Below are 13989 nucleotides of genomic sequence, written 5' to 3' on the forward strand. Positions count from 1 at the left end.
CATGGTGATTTGGCTTTGGACAATAATAGCAATAATCACAATAACAGCTGTCAAACATTGAGCACTTGCTATTTGCAGGCATACTGCTAAGATCGCAGCTAATATTTGACAGCAACCTTAGGAATGTCTAGCATTTTCTCCACTTTATGAATGGGGAAACTGAGGTTTTGAGAGGTTAATCACTTGTCCCAAGTCACATGACTGGTAGGTAGCGGCACCCAGGCTCTGGGAGCTCTGTTTAAAACAGATGCACAAATTGACAATGGCGGTTTTGTGGAATAGAAAGGGGAGAAAGGTGGGGAAAAGATTGGGAAATCGGATGGTTGCCGTGTCTGTGTAGAAAGAGGTAGACATGGGAGACTTCATTTTGTTCTGTACTAAGAAAAATTCTTCTGCCTTGGGATCCTGTTGATCTGTGACCTTACCCCCAACCCTGTGCTCTCTGAAACATGTGCTGTATCCACTCAGGGTTGAATGGATTAAGGGCGGTGCAAGATGTGCTTTGTTAACCAGATGCTTGAAGGCAGCATGCTCATTAAGAGTCATCACCACTCCCTAATCTCAAGTACCCAGGGACACAAACACTGCGGAAGGCCGCAAGGTCCTCTGCCTAGGAAAACCAGAGAACTTTGTTCACTTGTTTATCTGCTGACCTTCCCTCCACTATTGTCCTGTGACCCTGCCAAATCCCCCTCTGCAAGAAACACCCAAGAATGATCAATAAAAAATAAAAAATAAAAAATAAATAAATAAATAAATAAATAAATAAATAAATAAATAAAAAGGAAAAAAAAACAGATGCAGAGCTTATGCTGATAACCACTCCCTTGTACTGCCTCCTTCTGGGAGTTTTGTGAAGTTTTGTGAGTGGAGGGAGTGGGGGGACATCTCCAGCTTGCCATCCTAATTATTTTTTTGCTAGCATTGATATTAAGATGAGTCACTGAGTAGGGGAAATATGAGTAGGATTAAAACATCCTCTGTAGGTTCACTTTTATTAATTAATCATACACTTATTGAGCTCCAACTAGGTGGAAAACATTGTCCTAGGTGTTTTGAAGAAAACAAAGATAAATCATTCACCTGTTCAATAAATCTGAGAGATAGGGAGTCAGACATATCCTAGAACATAAGATGGGGGGTGAATTGGTAGGGCGCGTTGGAGAAGAATGCTAGGAACTAACCAACCACAGGGGTCTGATTTAGAAGAAGACCTTCCTTAATTCTCACTGCGTGTTATCAAACCATTTTTCACATGTAACATCCCTGATCATTGAACAGCCTGGTGAAGTAGGCAGGGCAGGTAGTATGTCTCCTATTTTATGGGAAAGTACGGCACAGAGAGATTCAAGGATCTGACCACAGTTACCCAGGGAACAAGTGGCAAAACCAGGTTTGAACAGAGGCCTTCTGACTCCAAGTCCAGACCCTTTACTACAGAGATACTTCCATTAGAGCCTAACATTTGGGTATGGGCGGATCCAGACTAATCAGTGTGTCTGATGTCCCACATCCTACAGAGACTGGCTCTGGACCTGCCAGGGCTCTGCTTCCCTTGGAGAACCACCATACGCTCCTACCCAACGCATAGCTGCTTGGAAATTTTCTTTTCCAGTTTGTGGGAAAATGTCTGTGCTCTGATGTTCCAGTGGAATCAGCCCAGTTTGCTTCAGGGTCAGTTTTCCCCACATTCACACTCCCCTCAACATGTTGCTAGGTGTCTGTTAACTTCTCCAGGCCATCGGGCGCCCCTTGGTCCCATGGATTTTTTGAGAGCACAGCTCTGGTCCTGGCCCTCCCTTGCCCAGAAACTTTTAATGGCTATTTGTTGCCTGGAGGATAAAGTCCAAACTCCTTAACCATGGCATTTGGGGCCTTCCAGAGTCTGACTGCAATACTTACCCATCTCTGAGCCCCTCAGGAACAATGGGCTCCTGCCAGATTTGGTTTTTTCACCATCCTTCGAACAGCCCTTGCTTGCTTTCCCCAGCACTTACCTGGAAGGTCTCTCCCCACCCGGCACATGCCTCGGGGCTCAGCGTGTGGCCAACATCTTCCAAGATTCTTGCTGCAACTGCAGGGGCGCAGGGACATTTTTCTGCCTGCCTTCCGGCACTGTTCCTTGTTTTGTGACAGAGGCCACCCTGACTTGTGAAAGCGGCTTTGCTGTGGCCGGGCATGCTGAGTTCCCGCAGCCTGTTTTACTCTTCACACAAGGACATCATACTTCTCCAGGGAGCTTCTTGAGGGAAAGCACCACATCGGAGGGTCCCGGTGGCCGCCAGTGCCCAGCAGGGAGCTGGGTGGGTCCCGAGCATGTGGGTATGCTGGCGCAGTGCCATAGAGCTGTGAGATCTGCCCATGTGGCAGCCCCCTGTTGGAGGAGGTACAGTACCCACAGCCTTTTTCCCTCTTCTGGCCGCTGGAGCTGGGTTCTCGGGTGTATGTGCCCCCTCACCAAAGTCCCATCCTTGTTGAGAGCAGGGATGACCCACTTGCTTAGCTAGGGAGGTTGAGGATTTCCTCAAGGCTGTCCTGTGACTATAGAAGGGAGGGGGCCGAGCCTTCAGCCTCTGGACTTCTAAACCAGGGGCCGGAGACTAGCCGGGCTTTGCCTGTGGTTTCTGTGACATCTCTAGGCCACTGGCAGAGGGAAGGTGATGGGCCCTAGACGGGCTCTCTTCTGTAACCTGTGTCAAATGCAGATGCCCAGGGCAGCCTCTGGATGGGGTGCCCTCTGCATGCCTGACCCCCTTAGGAGACTGGACATAGTGGTTCCCCAGAGTTCCTCCTTCCCTGAGGGAGGGCCTGAGACCCAGCCAAGAACCAGAGCCAGGGATCTTTGAGGTGAGAATCATGGCTGTAGGCAGGTGAATACCAGCTGTGGAGGGGTGATCCTGGTTGGAGGAGTGCAGGTCTTGGGGTGAACTCCCGGGCTCAGCACTGAGCTCCAGCTTCTCTCTGGGCAGCCAGAGCATAGGCTGTGGAGGAATGTTCCAGAGAGGCCACCAGAGACCGAGGCAGGCCCAGCATTCACTGAACACTTGAACCTGGGCATAGGTGTATTAGCCTCACTCTGCAGAGGGGGGATGCGGGCTAAGGGGGTTAAGGAACACGCCCAGGTCTTGGAGCTAGGTATTGAGAGAGTCAGGATTCTTTATTGTGTTTGTAATTATTAACCAGACTTTTTAAGTGAAACAAACAAACAAACAAAAAAACCAGTCTAACCTCTCAGTTAAAAATGCAAACAATAGAGAACACTTGAGAATGAAAAGCAAGTCTCCTTTCTTCTCCGACTGGAGTCCTATATCCCCTCTCTGGGGGCAGCCAGTCAGCAGCCAGTTTCTCCTCCCTTGGCCCCCGAGGGAGCCTGGTGCCAGGGCCTTGCCCCAAGCAGATGGGAGTCAGTGCTAACTGGGCTGATGGAAGGGGAGGGGTGGCATGGGCCCTGCATGTGCCCTTAGGCAATTCTGAGAGACTATTCTGAGCTTGGATGACTCTAGTAGCATAGGTCTCTGAACCTTCAGCAGGACACCGCTCACATTGCTGGGGACCTATCTAGCTCTGCTGCCCTCTGCCCCACACCCCTGGGAGGGCTGAGGTGGGCTGATTCTGGGTTTCTCCAAGGAATGCACACATCCAGGGATAGCTCCTTTCTCACCTGCTCTGGCTAAGACTGAAGAAAAAAAAAAGATAGGGCCTACTTTCTGACGATGGTGGATAAGACAACAAAAAGCGCTGATGTGCACCAGAAGTGGCCGTGGACAGGACAGATGTAGTGGGGTCTCCACTTGGGCATGATGGAGCCAGGCCAAGGGACAGGAGCTCTGTGTCTGTGCCCAGCAGCTGTCAGCCTCAGGACTTCCTCTTTGTCATGAACAGCAGTTCCAGTGCTTTCCACTGGCTTTGACCTGAGTACCGTCACCTGGGAGTCCAGCATAGCCGTCGCTGGCTTCAGATGGTGTTGTGCCTGCATGGGTCATTACACAGCTGCCACCCATCCCACCCTCTTCTCCAGGCTGAGAAGCCCAGCTCTTCTCAGTCCTCCTTAGGGAAGGTTGCAGCACACACACCCTCACTCAAACGCACAGACAGTCATCTGCAGGACTGCTCATCTCCTACCAAACACCCAGAGAGATGCCTAGCAGAGGAGAGAGGGTTATATTTATCTGGAGGTGATTAAAATGCTGTCCTTAAAAGTTGTTCGCTCCAAGTTGATCTTCTCTCCTGCTCATTTGATTCCTCTGTGGGCACCCCTTCTGCAAGGTGTCCCTGCTCTAAGTGTGCTATAGGCGGCTTCAGAACTGAGCTGTTTTGTTTCAAAGCCTTGGCTCATGTGGTCTTTGCCAGGAGCGCATGTCCCCCAGGGCCCAGCCTGGTGGCCTCAGATAAATGTCAGGGATATTTGTCACCATTCAGAGCCAGTCCTGCCCTTCCCATCCAGCTCTGTGGGCCTCATCTTCCACCTCTCGTGGCTGGCAATGAGCTCTTCCTCCTCTCACCTCTGCCTACCTCCCTTTCAGTGTACTGGAGATAGGAGCTGCGGGCTCCTTGCCTTTTCTGTGAAGGATGCTGAGTCCAGTTCAGGGTTCATGGAGAAAATCGGTCCTCAATGCAGAGCCTTATCCTAGACCAAGGGGTGCAGAGGGAGAGGGGACAGGCTTTTGTACTTACGGATGCCACAGCTAATGAGGGAGACTGGAAATCAACAGAGTAGATATGCAGAAAAGAAGCTCTAGCTTTGTGGTTTCAGCAGACTCCCTGCACTTTCTGAAACTCACTGTGCCATATCCCATCCTAGGCCTCTGCCCTCCTCATGTGTTGTTTTCTCCATCCTGGTCTCTTCCCTGCTCTTCGCATCCTCCCTCCCAGACCTGGCTAACTCAAGTCAAACATTTCATCCTTAGGGAAGTCTTCCCTCCCTGCTGCACCCTGAACCATCCTGTTCTTTTCCTTCACAGTCTGTAATTATGGCATCAAGACACCTGAATATCTGATTAGTGTCTCTTAATGTCCCAGACTGTAAGCTCTATGAAGGCAGGGACTGTATATATCCCAGGGCCTGGAAAATTACCTGCCATGCAGTAGACACTCAGTAGTATTCACTGAATAAAGTATAAATGTATAGTGGCATTCAGTGTGTGTACGTGCTTTGACCGGTCTTGGGTATGGGAACAACATAGATCCTTTGGCCGCAAAAGCACTTTACTCACCTGCAAAGTAATTGTACTTCCATGATCTCATTGAATCCTATTAACAACCCAGTAAGGAAGATGATACAAATGTCATTTCCCACCTTACAGCAGAGGAAATGGAAGCCCCAAGAGGTTATGTGATGGGTCCAAGGTCACGCAGCCCTCTACTTCCAATCTGCCGATTTTTCTCCTCTGCCAGAAGGACTGACTTCTTCAGGGAAAGCTTCGGGAATGAGGTTGATCTGGACCTGCACTCTGCAGGTCAGAGGGCTGTGGATTAATACCAGCAAGCAGGCATGGGAGGCCATCCTATTGGGGAAAGATGAGGATGCCATCAGAGTGTCTGTGTACAAGGGCTGGAAGGAAGCACTGAATGGGGTGGAGAGATGAAAGGCAGTTCCCATTTACTGACTGCATTATACCTGAGGTCTCTTGAAGCAACCTTTCCAGGGAGCTATTGTCTGCAGTTTTACAGTTGTGGAAATAAAGTTCTCAGAGATTAGGCAGCCAGCCCAAGGATGCATAGTGACAACTGGAATTGGAAGCCAGGGATGTCTTATCATGTCTCTGGGGAGGGGCCATTGTTTAGAGTGCATTAGGGGTCTGAGATCTGTGTGAAATGTAGAGAGGAAACAAGACTTGTAATTCCTCATTCCTCTTGCTCCTTATTGCCTGAGCATTTGGCATGACTGTCTGTAGTCCTGTGGCCTGGTTCCTACCATGTACCCACAGTTGTAGTGCTCAGGGAACGTCCTCCCCTCAAGTTGGACCCGGGCTGGGTGGTCAGTGCCACCACTGCTCTTCAGTTTATTTAGGTGAGTCAGACCAGGTCCAGCTCCCAGAGTGAATGCTCATTACCCCTGGCTAACCTGCTGTGTCCTAACTCATCACAGACTCCTGGAAGCATCTCCTCATGGGAATTCCTAAAGGCCAGGGACACCTGGGCTGATCTTTTGGCCAAAGGGTACTCCCAGATGCATTCTTCTGTTGCTGGCCCCCTTATTCAGCAAGATGTGCAGGTGACCTGCTTGCATTTAGCTTGACTTATTCTCTAACATTATTATGATCATCATAATCACATTCCTACATTTTCTCAAGTGCCAACTGCATGCTAGGTTCTGGGACATGCAGGGAAGGTGGGTGTAGTGAGTGATGGGTGAGAACAAGTTCCTGGAGCCAACGCCCAGTTCCTCCATTTCCCCGCTGAGTGACCTTGGCAAGTTACACAACCTCTCTGCCTTTGAGTTCCAGGTCTGCACATGGGGAGTATGGCAGTTAGGATAGCAGTATCTGCTTCGCAGGGTTCTCCTGAGGAGTAAATGAGTCTGAAGTAGTACTTTGCTTATAGTAAATATTCAATAAAGATTATATTATCATAGAGTTCAGTTCTTACAACTGCAGAATTCCCAGAGCTTCTAAGAACCTTAGAGATCATCTAGTCTAATTCCCTCATTTTACAGAATGAGAGACTGCAGCTCAGAGAGTTGACTCCCAGAGCTGGTGAGCACCCAGGTTCCTGATTCCTGGGATAGTCTTGCATCCTGGCATCTCCCCATTTGTTGTCAGGGAGAGAGGATACCTAGAAAGTGCTGGCCAACTGCATTAGGCCACAAGGGTTGATTCTCCCTCAAGGAGGCCACAGAGGCTGGAGCAGACTCACTCCCCTGTCATGGCCACCCCCTACCCCTGCACACTCCATCCAGGCTGCTGGCTGCCACTTGGAGTTTCTTCCAGCCAGTGGGGGAGTCAGGACAGCAGAGAAGTTCACATCCATTTTTTTTTTTTTGAGGAGCCTGGAGCATCAGGAAGAGTAATCAAGATCTTGTTCCCCACAGCGGGGAAAAAAGCTGTCATTAATCTGACTGCCCCTCTGATCCCCTCTACCCTTCCTGCCGCCCCACACTGACTGGTGGCTATCAGCCTCCTCTCTGACCCACCTCAGAAAATCACAATTAATGATGTAGTAGCCCTGTGAGGATGAGAGAGACCAGCGGAGGGACTGCTGACAAGTCAGGAGAGGAGAGGCTATTTGCACAACTGGGCCGATGGAGTCCAGACAGCATGTGCACAGCCAGAATACCATGAGCTGTCTGCAGGTGGTGCCTGTCTGTGCTTATGAACTGGCTGCTGCTCATGAATCAGCAAATATTTATTAAACTTCTAGTCAGTATGGACATAATAGCAGGTGTGGCAGGTGATACATGCCCCAAAGAGATGTTCCCCTGCTTTAAAAAATGCAAAGTGAAATAGCCATTCATTCATTCATTCATTCATTCATGCATTTGACAGTATTTATGTGTAGCTGCTGCATGCCAGGCACTGTCCAAGGTGCTGAAGGTGAATAAGCATGTTAAAGCTCCTGCCCTCATGGGGCTTGTATTCAAAGTACAAGCATGGAACCAGGGGGCCAGTCTCTTTCCATTGAGAGAGATGTTAGAGGATCTTCTAGCTTGAGAAAATGGATCCAGTCTTGCAGTTGTAAAAAAGTGGAAATGAGTTTCCCCTTATGGGAAAAGAGGAGACACTGATTTTTGGTGTTAAGGTAAGGACACATCCTGAGCAGGTAAATGGTTAAGCAGAGGTGAGAACTTGGAAGCCTCAGCTCTGAGTGCAGTGCTCACAGTGCATCTTTGAGGCCTTTGGGGGACAGCATGTGAATAAATAGTGCCCCATGAGCTGCGGACAGTGAAGGCTGGAGGGTCAAAGGAGGAGAGCCTGCGTGGGTAGAGAAATCGTACCTAGATTGTAAATTCCTCATCTTCAGTGACACCAAATACCACTCACATGTAAATACTTTGCAGTTGACAGAGTGTTTCCACATATGTTCTCTGATTGGACTCTTTTTTTATTCCAGCAGATACTTTCTGAGTGCCTACTATGTGCCAGCCTGTGCTAGGCACTGAGGACACAGGTGGAAAAGCCCGAATTGCTCCCTGCTCTCCTGGCGCTCATCACCCCGGAGGTAGGCACTGCCATTCCCATGTTACTGGCAGAGGAAGAGGCAGGCTCTGAGGGGGGCAGCTGCTCAAGAGCATTCATTGTAAGGCCCAGAGCCAGAAGGAGCCCAGCTTCTGTCCAGTCTGGGCCTTCCCTTCCCTCTGCACTCAGGATCAGCAAGGCTCCTGTTGGGTGTCGAGAGCAGGGTTGTCAAATAGATGGGGAATTTATGTTTTTGAACTGTCTGTCTTCCAGACTACCTAAAGTACGGGAATGAGGCCCAGCTCTGTCTAGGTGGGGACTGTCAGAGACCCTCTGAGGTTGTAAGCTGTACTGACATACCTGCTTTCAACCTAAATTCTGCCAACACTGCTGAATTCAACTGTAGTCAAAGCAGGGGCCTGGGATTTGTGATTGCATATGGTTAGACACATACTTCAATTTGAAGCCAGCACTGCTGTTTTTGTTGCATGAGCTTGGATAAGTTACTGAGCCTTTCTGAGCCTCAGCTTCCTCATTTGTGAAATGGAGATGCAATGCCATCTTACAGAGTAAGTGCATGGTCACGAAGAGTTAGTATTTATTATTATTATCATTATTATTATTATATGAGACAGTATCTCGCTCTGTCGCCCAGGGTGAAGGGCAGTGGTGTGATCTCTGCCCACGGCGACCTCTGTCTCCCGATTCAAGTGGTTCACCTGCCTCAGCCTCCCGAGTAGCTGGGATTACAGGTGCCTGCCACCACACCCGGCTAACTTTCGTATTTTTAGTAGAGACCGGGTTTCACCATATTGGCCAGGCTGGTCTCAAACTCCTGACCTCACGTGATCTGCCCGCCTTGGCCTCCCAAAGTGCTGGGATTACAGGTGTTAGCCACCACACCTGGCCAGTATTTATTATTGAGTGCTTACTCTGAGCAGCAGTGCACAGCATCTTGTCATGCAATCCTTATAGCAATTCCACGAGGGGACTATTAACATCCCCATATTACGAATGAAGAAGTCAAGGTTTAGAGATGTTAACTGATTTGCCCAAGGTGTGCAGCTAGTACATGGCAGTGTAGGACTCAACCCCATGTTCTTACCTGTGGCAGCCAGACCAAGCCCCAGGCACAGAATCAGAGGGCAGCACATATTTGTTTCCCTCCCCTTCTCGGCATATATTACTGTGATTCCCCTTGGCCTGCATCTGCTGCATTATGTCTGCTTAGGTTGTTTGTTTTAACTACAGTGAATATACAAAATGCACACACCAAACTGGGAATTTATTTCATATTGGCCCCATCTGTTTATTTATTCATTCAGCCGGTATTATTGGAGCACCTACTATGTGCCAGATAGGGTGCTGGGTACTTGGTGCTCTCCAGACAGCATCGTTGTCATAGGTAGGATGTGTGTCCCAGTGAGGCGTGTTAGGGTATGGTGGCAGCAGATGGGGAGGGGATCACAGAAGCCTCGAGGGGAGCTGATGAGCTGAACCTGGAAAACACAGCTTGCAGTCCATCAGGGGATGGGACTGCATTCCAAGCAGAAGCACATGCAGGGGGCAGAGGGCACAGTGAAAACACACAACTTTTGTAGAGGAGTGGGGCTTTGGCTCTGCTGGGGCATCAGGTGCCGTAGGGTACAGGGTAGGGACAGGTGAGCAAAGCCAGATCATGGGAGGGTTTATCCATTAGATTGAGGGGATTGCCCTGATCTCCTGTGCAATGGAAAGCTCCCTAAGACTTTAGGGCAGGACTGTGTCATTATCAAGTTTGTATTTCTGTAAGAAGCCCCTGGCTGCTCTATGGAGAACCAAATGGAGAGAGAAAGACCAGAGGATGGGGGCCCAATGAAGATGGTATTGCAGAGATCCAGGTTGTTGCTGACAAATGTCTGTACTTGGACAGCCGGTGGTGGTGGAGAGAAAGGTGTGGTATTTAGGAGGCAGCGCTGTCAGGATCTGGGGACTTATTAAATGTGGGAGTGTGGGAACAGAGAAATCTAGGGTAACTCTCAGCCTTCTGGCTTGGGTGACTGGTGGATTGTGGTGTCACCTACTAAGAAGAAGAAGTAGGAGGAGGAGCAGGTGGCGGGCTTGGTGGAGACTACACCTTCTCTTTAGGACAAGGTGTTTGTGGCATGCTGTGGGATCCCCAGGTAGAGATGTCATCAGGCAGATGTGCAGTCCTAAGTCTGGGCTTGAGCTGTAGATGTCAATGCCACAGCATGCAGGTGGAGGAGAATATACCATGGGCAGGGGAGAAACCCCCCATGGAGGGTAATGGTCGTGGAAAGAGCATCCTGGTGCTCTAACTTCAGGATAATTTCTTTTTTTGCCCCTGAATTATTAAAATATTTTCTGTTAATAAAGGATGCATTATTAGGTCCTAAGACTAGATTTATCTGAATGTTAAGCTGAAAAGAAGACCCCAAATGTCTTTGTGTTTTTTGGTGAAGAATCTGAAAGCTTCATCTTTCTGCTCGGTAGCAGTTAAGATAGAAAAGCTAGTGGAGTGAGAGACCTGGTTAGCCTTGGCTCTACCTCCAGACAGTTATGCGACCTTCAGCTAGTCATGTATCTTTTCTTGGGCACAGCTTCCTCATCTGTAATAGAGCTTGTTCTGCGGATTAACTATGATAAAGACTGTGCAAAGATTTTTGCAAGCCACTGAGCCTTACAGACATGCAACATGGTGGCTCTTTTCATTCTTGTAAGATTTAAGAGGAAATTATTTCTCATCACTGTGTCTAGGGGGTCACAGAGCTGAGGCCCAAGAGCAGCCCAGGACCTGAGCCACTGTCATGCTTAAATGTAGTCTCGGCTGGGTGCAGTGGCTCACGCCTGTAATCCCAGCACTTTGGGAGGCCGAGGCGGGTGGATCACCTGAGATCAGGAGTTCGAGACCAGCCTGGTCATCATGGTGAAGTCCCATCTCCACTAAAAAATTAGCCAGGCTTGGTGGTGGGCACCTGTAATCCCAGCTACCTGGGAGGCTGAGGCAGGAGAATTGTTTGAACCTGGGAGGTGGAGGTTGCAGTGAGCCAAGATCGCGCCACTGCACTCCAGCCTGAGCGACAGAGCAAGACTCTGTCTCAAAAATAAATGTAGTCTCCAGGATCCACCAGTCTTTGGGGCCATGAGCAGCTTCACTCAGTTCCACAGGCCTGAACGAACTGCGTGTAGTTCTGTCATCAAATAAAATTTACACAGGGTAATCTGACACCTATTTAGCAGTCTGCTTAATAATTATGGTGCAGCATGCTGATCAGGCATAAATGAAGGCATTTGAGGTAAGTGATTGTATTTAGTAGTACTTTTATATAGCCTAACTGGATTATTACAGTTTTTTTCTCCTTGTTCCACTCAACAAATATTTATCCACTCAACAAATATTTATTAAGGCCGTATAATATACCAGACACTGTTCTAGGCCCTGGGGATACAGTCCAAACAAGATTCCTGTCCTTGCCCCACCTCTACTGAGCTTAAATTCTAGTAGGGAGACAGAAAATCACTGAATAATCAACTTTATCCATAATAAGTAAGAATGTCTAGCTTCTCCTGAGACTGTGTTTGCTTTAATCTATCCCTGCACCAACAACCATGAATTAAAGAACAAAGATTCTGGGCCTGATTTGCCAACAGCAGAGTTGCCTTCACCCCCATCCTTTACTCTTTATCTTCCTCTGTCTTCGTCTAGCAGGTGATTGCTTGAGGCCTTCCATTCATTGAACAAATATGTGCTGTGCACCTATTATGTATAAATAGACTCTGGGGATGCAACAGGAACCTGGACACAGTCCTTGCCCTGAAGGAGCACATACTGATCCCAGGCCTAGACGCATAAAGGCAACAGCAGAGGCAGGAAAAGTGCTGCTCTCAGAGCCATGCCAAGGTGCTGATGGCTCACAGAGAGAGGCACCATTCTGGCCATGGCAGGGGTGAGCAGAGGGGTGTTCTTTGGGCAGAAGGGATGCCCTGTGCACAGGAAGTGACAAGGCTCTGCGTGTGGATGAAATGTTGGGTGTGTTGGGGGAGGCGGAGTGTCCCTGAACAAAATTTTTTTCTCAGGCATAACACACATAAGGAAAAGTGCACACCCCATAAGTTTACAGCTCAGTGATCTTTCACAAAGTAAACACACCTCTGCAGGCAACACTCAGCGTGAAAACCAGAGAACATCACCAGCACTGGCGAGTCCCCTCGTGTCCCCTGCCATTCTCTACCCTAACCATGAAACTGGACTTCCAACAGCACAGAGTGGTTTGGTCTATTTTTACACTTTATATAGACAGAATTATTCTGTCTCTAGAATGTGTAATCTTTTGTAATCTTTTTACACTTTATATAGACAGAATTATTCTGTCTCTAGAATGTGTAATCTTTTGTACCAGTCTTTTTTTTTTTTGCTAAATCTTATATTTATGAGATTCATCCTTGCTGTTGCATGTGGTTGTCGATTATTCATTTTCATTTCTGTATAACATTCCACTGTGTGCATATATAATGTATTTCTCCATCGTGCTGCTGGACATTTGGGTGGTTTCCAGTTTGGGGAAACGAAACCACCAGAGTGCTGCTATAGACATTCTAGTGCATGTCTTTGCTAATCATATACATGCATTTCTGCTTGATAAATACCTAGGAATGGAGTTAGTGGGTCATTAGGCTAGATGTAAAGCTCTAGTAGACCAGTTTTCCAAAGTACTTATTTCAGTTTACACACCTACTAACACTGCATAAGAGTTCCAATTTGTCCACATCCTTGCTAACACTTAATGTTGTCTTTTTTTAAAATCATTATAGTGAGTGTACAGTAGTTTAAAATTTCATTTTCCTGATGCTTAATGAGGCTGAACACCTTTTCAAATGTTTGTAAGCCATTTGGATATCTTCTTTAGTAAAGTGTCTGTTCAAGCCTTTGCCCATTTTCCTATTGGATTGTCTGTCTAGGGGTTGGAGGACGAAACTTTTTTTTTTTTTTTTTTTTGAGACGGAGTCTCGCTCTGTCCCCCAGGCTGCAGTGCAGTGGCACGATCTCGGCTCACTGCAAGCTCCACCTCCCCGGTTCACGCCATTCTCCTGCCTCAGCCTCCCGAGCAGCTGGGACTATAGGCGCCCGCCACCACACCTGGCTAATGTTTTGTATTTTTAGTAGAGATGGGGTTTCACCCTGTTAGCCAGGATGGTCTCGATCTTCTGACTTTGTGATCCACCTGCCTTGGCCTCCCAAAATGCTGGGATTACAGGCATGAGTCACCGCGCCCAGCTGAAACATTTTAATACTACTCTTCCAATCCAGGCACCTGGGATTAGCATATCCAGGTGCTCATCAGCTGCACCCTCACCCCAGTGAAGCCAGCAGAACTGGCTGTCAGCAGAATCTGGGTCTCAGTGGGGGCCAAGGCACGTGCTGCCTTGGGGAGAGGCAGCCCCCTGCAAGGTTCTGGATTTGACATCAGAGGCCCACCCACCTCAGGAAGGAGGAGAGGGATTGGTAGAGGTTGGGGGTGGGGCTGGTTTTCAGCGGTAGTAGAGCAGATGTGGAAAGCAGCTGATAACCTGGGAGGTGTGTGTCTGCTCTCCATATTTGCTAGGAATGGACCGCTCCCATCTGGGCCAGGGAGGACCTGACATTTGTGTAGCACCTCATTTAGGCCAGACCCTGAGCATGGTGGCTTCTCCGATGTTACCTTGATTCTTCTTTAGTTCAACTCCACCAGGAGGGGTTGTTATAGCACTTTTACATGTGAGGACACTGAGCCGAGACACAGAGGGGCCTTTGTGAAGGCCACACAACTGGCAAGTGGAAGAGCTGGCCTGAACCCAGTTCCCTCTCACACCTCTCGTCAGTGTGCAGTGCCTGTGC

The 13989-nt window shown here is 48.5% G+C and overlaps 1 protein-coding gene across 3 annotated transcripts in view; it reads left to right on the top strand.

Annotated features, from left to right (window-relative positions):
- Positions 1-13989, top strand: part of GRIK4 (glutamate ionotropic receptor kainate type subunit 4) — a 477203-nt gene that overhangs the window by 133713 nt on the left and 329501 nt on the right. For all 3 annotated transcript variants that reach the window (XM_055356137.2, XM_031016481.3, XM_055356138.2), the window contains exon 2: positions 8050-8157. The gene's annotated coding sequence lies outside the window, so the exon portion shown is untranslated. The remainder of the gene's footprint in view (positions 1-8049; positions 8158-13989) is intronic.

The sequence above is a fragment of the Gorilla gorilla genome, chromosome 9 (assembly GCF_029281585.2).
Source record: "Gorilla gorilla gorilla isolate KB3781 chromosome 9, NHGRI_mGorGor1-v2.1_pri, whole genome shotgun sequence".
Lineage (NCBI taxonomy): Eukaryota > Metazoa > Chordata > Mammalia > Primates > Hominidae > Gorilla > Gorilla gorilla.